This window comes from Phragmites australis, chromosome 17, assembly GCF_958298935.1.
Source record: "Phragmites australis chromosome 17, lpPhrAust1.1, whole genome shotgun sequence".
NCBI lineage: Eukaryota > Viridiplantae > Streptophyta > Magnoliopsida > Poales > Poaceae > Phragmites > Phragmites australis.
Window position 1 is genome coordinate 5546881 of NC_084937.1, and position 6886 is coordinate 5553766.

Consider the following 6886-nt stretch of genomic DNA (forward strand, 5'->3'; position numbering starts at 1 on the left):
CAGATAAACAACTATCTAATACTAGCTTTCTTTTACCAGCATTAACTTTATTTCGAGCTCCCCGCCAGATACAAAACAAATCGTTTCCAAACTCGATATTTTCCTGAAAACATCTTTCACTGAAGTGCATGATGCCAATCGTGCCCTCCATTCTTCTTTCATTCCTTTGCACTTGAAAACCAGGTGGCCTCCATGTTCATCAAGCCTATTACACAACGGGCAGATAATGTCAACGTCCAAACACTTCTACTGATATTTGACCGCAGAGCAAGGCTAGACCTTCAGCGTCAAATTCCTTCCATTCAAAATTGTAGCGAACATGGTTCTAATAGGCTATGATTATAATTTTGTTGATTAATGATAACATAGTTACGGTAGAAGTGTAGAACTTGATCGCTCGTGCGCCTGACCCCTACATCGCTCGCTCTGGCGACTCAGGGGCGTCTCGCGTTGTAGCCAGCTCCCTCCAAACCAGTGACCTCCAGCCACAGCCGCCGACTGTCGAACGCTGGCGGCGGCGGCCAGCGATGGTTCCGAAGCCGGACGTCGCAGGCCTTCCTCTCCCCCCTCCCTCCCCTCTCCTCCATATCCCCTGCCCCTAACGTGCCTCACTTGTGCTCCGACCGGATCCGTACGATTCTTCACCGGATCTGCTTTCTCCGAGTCGGATCCGTGCGGTGGTTGCTTTTATCGTGCAAGCTTGCCTTTGGCCGCCTCTTCCCTTCGTCTGCTCTGTAGGAGGGCTGCGGCCAGGTGCTTGGTTCGCCGTGCGGTCGCTCCATGCGGTTGCGTGCCGCACGCTGCTCGCGGTTGGACTGCTGTAGCATGTTGTCCCGGACCGATCACCTGCCGACATGGTGGCGTGCTGGTGTCGGCTTTAGGCCGGCTTGCTCTTGGCCGGTTGCGGATGCCAGTCTGCCCCTTTGCCGGTGTGGCCGCCGGTTTCTCCTTTTGGCCACCGCCGGTCTGCTTCCTAGTGGTCGATCCCGTCTATGGTTGGCTACTGGCCGTCGGTGGTCCGTGTGCGCCATGTGACCTCTCTGCTGCTTGGAGTGTTGCTCGGGCCTTCGTGCCCTCTACTTTGTGTTGCTTGCTGTTCTCCTGCATGTGCTTGGTCCGGCCAATCCATCGAGCCTTGTGTTCACAGGTTGCGTCGTGGTTTGGGGAATTACGGGCGAAAGCCCTAATTGGCATCCTTGTCGACAACGGTGGCGCCCGCGAACGTCATTACCTCCTGGGGGTGTCATGTCGAAGCTTCCCCTCTGGGTTCTCTCCGAGTGAAACCCTGTCTAGCTTCCCGGATGAGCGAAACGACTCCTCTGCTGCTCCCTTCCTGAAGGTGTCTGTCGGTGAATCAGGAACCGGGGGTCCCCGAATCCCGAGGCCAGGCCAGCAATCCGCCACGTGGTGCCATCCCGCGGAGTCTCATCCGCGAGGTAAAAAAGATTGAGTCCCGGGAGAGGGCGCTCGGGGCCACAGTCAGTGGTCCCCGAGTACCCAAGTTCCCGATGATCTGCGAAGTCTAAATACCGGGAAGAAAGTGCTCGGGGAGGTATACGGTGGCCCCCGAGCACCCGAGTCCTCCGACGACCAGGAAAGCTAAGTACCGGGAGAAATGTGCCCGAGAACGCGAGCGGTGGCCCCCTGGGCACCCAAGTATCCCGAGGACCCACTGAAGGAAGTTCCGGGAGAGAGTGCTCGGGGCTGCGTGCAGCAGCCCCCAAGCACTCGGTTCCCCGAGGATCCGTACAAGTGTGCCCGGGAGAGAGTACTCGGGGAGGTGAACAGTACCCCCTGAGCACTCGGTTCCCCGAGGATCAAGAAAGGGCATTCTCGGGAGAGAGTGTTCGGGGAGGTGAACAGTGACCCCCGAGCACTCGATTCCCCGATGACTCAGAGAGCCCCCTGACAGTGGCCCCCAAGGGGCACACTGATGAGGTGTCAGCCAGTCAAAGGCCCAAGGCCACATTTAAAGAGCGCGCGTGGCCTGTCACCCCCAACTGCTCCCGCCACGCTCGGTGTCAGTTCCTGCCACATTCTGGCAGAAGGGCGTGGGGTCATTGAATGCACGGGTCCCATCCCGTGCCATCCGGCCCGTCTCGGGATAACGTCATAAGGGCCGAGGCGTTTCGTCTACCACGCTGCTGTGGCAGGAGAACAAGACAGGGCGGGCACGCTGGGCTGCTCTGCGGCTGCCCGGTGGGCCCTCTCCACGGCGCCCGTTGCCAGTGCATTTATGGTGACGGATGACCGGGCGTGGGACGCATTTTCCACCCCCGGTCACTTCGCACAGAGGCTATGATGACGCCCTTTCCATTTATGGTATCTTGGAACTCGTGCCCCCCTTTCCATTCGGGGCACGCTACTGCCGGCGGGTATTTAAAGCTGCCGGCAGCACGTACAAAAAGAGAGTTTTTTAGAGGCTCTGGAGTGAGTCAATCGCCCACAAGCAAAAGAAGTTCTTGAAGCTTTGAAATCTCTGAGCAAGCTAAGCAACGAAGAGAAGAGAAGATCGAGAGCACCCAGAGCCAGCAGACACACGCAGACCGAAGAAGAAGGAGCCTCAGGCTCTAAGATAGACAAACATTCTTGTAACCAGCAACATCCTTGAGGGACATTCTCAAGGCATTTATAGTATCCATACAGGAGTAGGGTGTTACGCCTCCGTGCGGCCCGAACCTGTCTAAACACCAGCGTATGTACTCCGTTCCGCACTAGATCATTCCACCCCATCAGCCATCGCATTCATACCCATTTATTTCTCCGGCGAACATATTCAGGATCATCCCCCCGCCCGAATCTCTAAAAAGGGGTCCCTCAGGATCCCTGCTATAGGAGTTAACCCTCCGACAGCTGGCGCGCCAGGTAGGGGGGAAGCATCCCTGAATTTGTTTGTTTGTTTTCCTCTGCAAAAAAGATGGCCGGTGGTCATCGCCTCCAGTGCTCCGACTCCAGCTCCAGCGGGGAAATGGAGCCCCTCGCTCAGAAGGCCCCAGTCGCTGCTGCGTCCCAGTAGCAGCCGCGATCTGCACGCACAGCGTTCCCCTCTCAAGGGGACCAGGGCGCTGGGCCCAGCAGGGCCGCCACCGCTGTCGCCGGTGCACCACCCAACCCCCAGTAGGTGGCCGAAACTCCTACCGCTAGGTCCGCGTCTGGACAGCGCCAGGCGCCGCTCCGGCGTAGGCTCGCCTTCGGCGAGGCCAGTCCCGGGAGCGCGCTGCTTGCGGCGCACGCTCTCCTCAGGCATCCGCCAGTCCAGGCGGCGGGGGAAAGCCCGGAGGGCTGCTGGCTCCAGGAAGTTCCCGCACCACCTCCCAGCGTGGCGCCGCTAGGACCGGCCCATCGTCAGGTGGCGGTCGCGCTGGCCGGGGGGCCTCCAGGCGGAACGCCGCCCCCTTGGCCACTTCCGGAACCCAGGACCTCCGCTTACACCTCAACGAGCGGAGGGGCATCGAAGACGTGCGCGTCACTCTCGAGCGCCAGCGGGAGACCCGGCAGGAGGCTGAAGCCGAGGACCAGGCCTCCTCTTTGCCAGCCCATGATCGCCGGGCTCCCCGGCTCGCCGGCGTTCACCGCCCAAGGGCGCTGCCCGCGCCGCAGGGTACGGCACCGGTTGCCGTGCCTTCACCAGTGAGCTCCGCCGGGTCAAATGGCCCACCAAGTTCCGCCCCGAGCTGCCAGAGAAGTACGACGGGTCCATCGACCCCGTCGAGTTCCTCTAGATATACACCACCGCTATCCAGGCGGCTGGTGGCAGCGAAAAGGTGATGGCTAACTACTTTCATGTTGCCTTGAGGGGCTCTGCCCGCTCTTGGCTTATGAACTTACCCCCAGGGTCTATCAGCTCCTGGGATGATCTTTGCCACCAGTTCGTGGCTAATTTTCAAGGCACATTCACGTGCCTCGGCCTGGAGTGCGACCTCCACACCGTCAAGTAGCAGGAGGGGGAGACGCTGCGGTGCTTTATTCAGCGCTTCAGCCAGGTCCGCAACACCATCCCGCGGATAACCCCCCACGCTGTCATTGTCGCATTCCGGCAGGGCGTCCGCGATGAGCGGATGCTCGAGAAGCTAGGCACGCACGAGGTCGAGATCACTGCGGAACTTTTCGCGCTGGCCGACAAGTGCGCCAAGGAGGCGGAAGCTCGGGCGTGGCACATTCCGCGCCCTGAGCACCCCGCCGCCGATCAACCAGGTCCTTCCCGCTCCGACAGGCGGGAAAAGAAAAAGACAAGGAGGCGTGAGGCTATCCCCATTGAGCCAGCCCAGGGCCCCGCCCGTGGACCGGCCCAGGAGCCCGACCGCCGGCAAGCACGCCGGGCGGCTGCCGACAGACGGCCCGCACCCGTGAGGGCTCCGGCCCGAGCCCCTCCTAGGGCTCCGGCTCCCGCAAGGGCTCCCGCTCCGGCATGGGCCCCCGCTCCTGCGGGGCCCGAGCTGGGGAAGTGGTGCCCGATTCACCAGACCAGGTGGCATGACCTCACGGAGTGCCGCACGGTCAAGGGCCTCATCGAGCAGTGCCAAAGGTACCGCGAGGAGCCCCGCCAGGGTGGCGACGACGAAGCCGCCCTCAACAACCCAGAGCTCGGCTTCCAGGAGCCTGAGCACACCGTCGCCTTCATCGACGGAGGCGCGTACACACCCTCCTCCCACCATAGTGTCAAGACCATGCGGCGCGAGGTGTGCTCAGCGACCTTGAGCGAAGAGGCCATAAGGCCCTTGAAGTGGTCGGACGCCCCGATCACATTCAGCTTGGCCGACCACCCCGCCAGTGCTGCAGGCGTGGGGCGACTACCCTTGGTAGTGTCCCCCACCATCTGCAATGTGAAGGTCAGCAGAGTGCTGATGATGGGGGCGCAGGCCTTAACCTCCTCTCCAAGGAGGCTTTCGAGAAGCTGCAGGTGCCCTTCAGGCGCCTAAAGCCGTCGCTCCCGTTTTACGGGGTGACGCCCGGGCACTCCTTGCCCCTCGGGCAGGTCGAGTTGCCCGTGACATTCGGGAGCCGGGACAACTTCCGGACGGAGAACGTCATCTTCGACGTCGTGGAGCTCCCCCACCCCTACAACGCCATCCTCGGGCGTCCGGCGCTCGCCTGGTTAATGGTGGTCACGCACTATGCATACCTCACGGTTAAGATGTTGGGCCCAGCGGGCCCCATCTCCGTGTCCGCCGAGACCAGCAGCGCCGTCTCCTGCGCCGAATAGTTATACTCGGCCTTGGTCTCAGCTCGAGTCGAGATCGAATGTCGTCCAGGTGGCCCGGGACCCTCTTCATCCAAACCCCGACTCGCTGCTGATGCCTTCGTTCCTACGAAGGAGGTCATGGTGGGCGAAGACGCCTCCCAGGTCGTCCGAATCGGCGGTGACCTGGGCGGCAAATAGGATAGCGCGCTCGTCACCTTCCTCCGGGCTAACGTCGACGTGTTTGCATGGTAGCCGTCTGACATGCCCGGGATCCCTAGGGAGGTGATCGAGCACCACCTGGCTGTGCGCCCGGACGCACGCCCGGTGAAGCAGAAGGTCCGGCGGCAGGCGCCCGAGCGCCAGGAGTTCATCCGGGAGCAAGTCAGCAAGCTCCTTGATGCCGGATTCATCCGAGAGGTCCTCCACCCCGAATGGCTGGCGAACCCAGTTATCGTCCCGAAGGCCAACGGCAAGCTCCGCATGTGCGTGGACTATACCGATCTAAACAAGGCTTGCCCCAAAGATCCTTTGCCTTTGTCCCGCATAGATCAGATTGTAGATGCAACCGCGGGATATGATCTTTTGTGTTTTTTAGATACAAACTCTGGTTATCACCAGATTCGCATGGCCATAAAGGATGAAGAAAAAACTGCTTTTACCACTCCGGTGGGGAATTATTGCTATGTGTCGATCCCTTTTGGTTTGCGCAACACTGGGTCTTCTTTCCAGCGCGCTATCCGCATCACCCTTGATTCGCAGGTTGGCCGCAATGTCGAGGCCTACATCGACGATCTCGTGGTCAAATCTTGAGACCGCGCCACCCTGCTCGAAGATCTTGTCGAGACTTTCAATAGTCTCCGCACTACCCGCTTGAAGCTCAACCCCGAGAAGTGCGTCTTCGGGGTGCCTGCGGGCAAGCTCCTCGGTTTCTTGGTCTCCAGCCGAGGGATCGAGGCCAATCCAGAGAAGATCCGGGCCATCGAGCAGATACGATCCCTACTCGACTCAAGGAGGTTCAACGTCTCGCTGGCTGCATGGCGGCCCTCGGGCGCTTCATCTCCAAACTCGGGGAGCGAGAACTCCCCCTTTTCAAGCTTCTGAAGAAGACAGGTCATTTCGACTGGACGCTGGAGGCCGAGCAGGCCTTCCGCGATCTGAAGAAGTATCTCACCTCGCCACCCGTGCTGGTGGCCCCATACGAGGGCGAGCCACTACTGCTCTACGTCTCGGCGACTCCTCAGGTCGTGAGCATGGTACTGGTGGTGGAGCGCGATGAGTGCACGGGGTTAGGTGCTGGGTCCCAGCTCCCGGCCACCCCGAGCACTCCCCTGTCCTCGTGGCTCCCCTTGAGCAAGGGGTCGAGCCCGAGCACTTGGCTCCCCCCGAGCAGGGGGTTCGAGCCCGAGCACTTGGCTCCCCCCGAGCAGGGGGTCGAGCCCGAGCACTTGGCTCCTCCCGACCAGGGAGTCGAGCCCGAGCACCCGGTCAGCCCCGACCACGTCGCCGAGCTCGGGGGCTGTAGCAGGCCCTCGGGTGAAGCCGCAGCCCAGGCCCGCCGGGTACAACGACCGGTGTACTTCATCAGTGAAGTCCTTTGGGAGGCCAAGACAAGGTACCCCTAAGCTCAGAAGCTGCTCTACGCCGTGCTGATCGCTTCCCGAAAGCTACGCCACTACTTCCAGGCGCACAAGGTCTCGGTGGTTA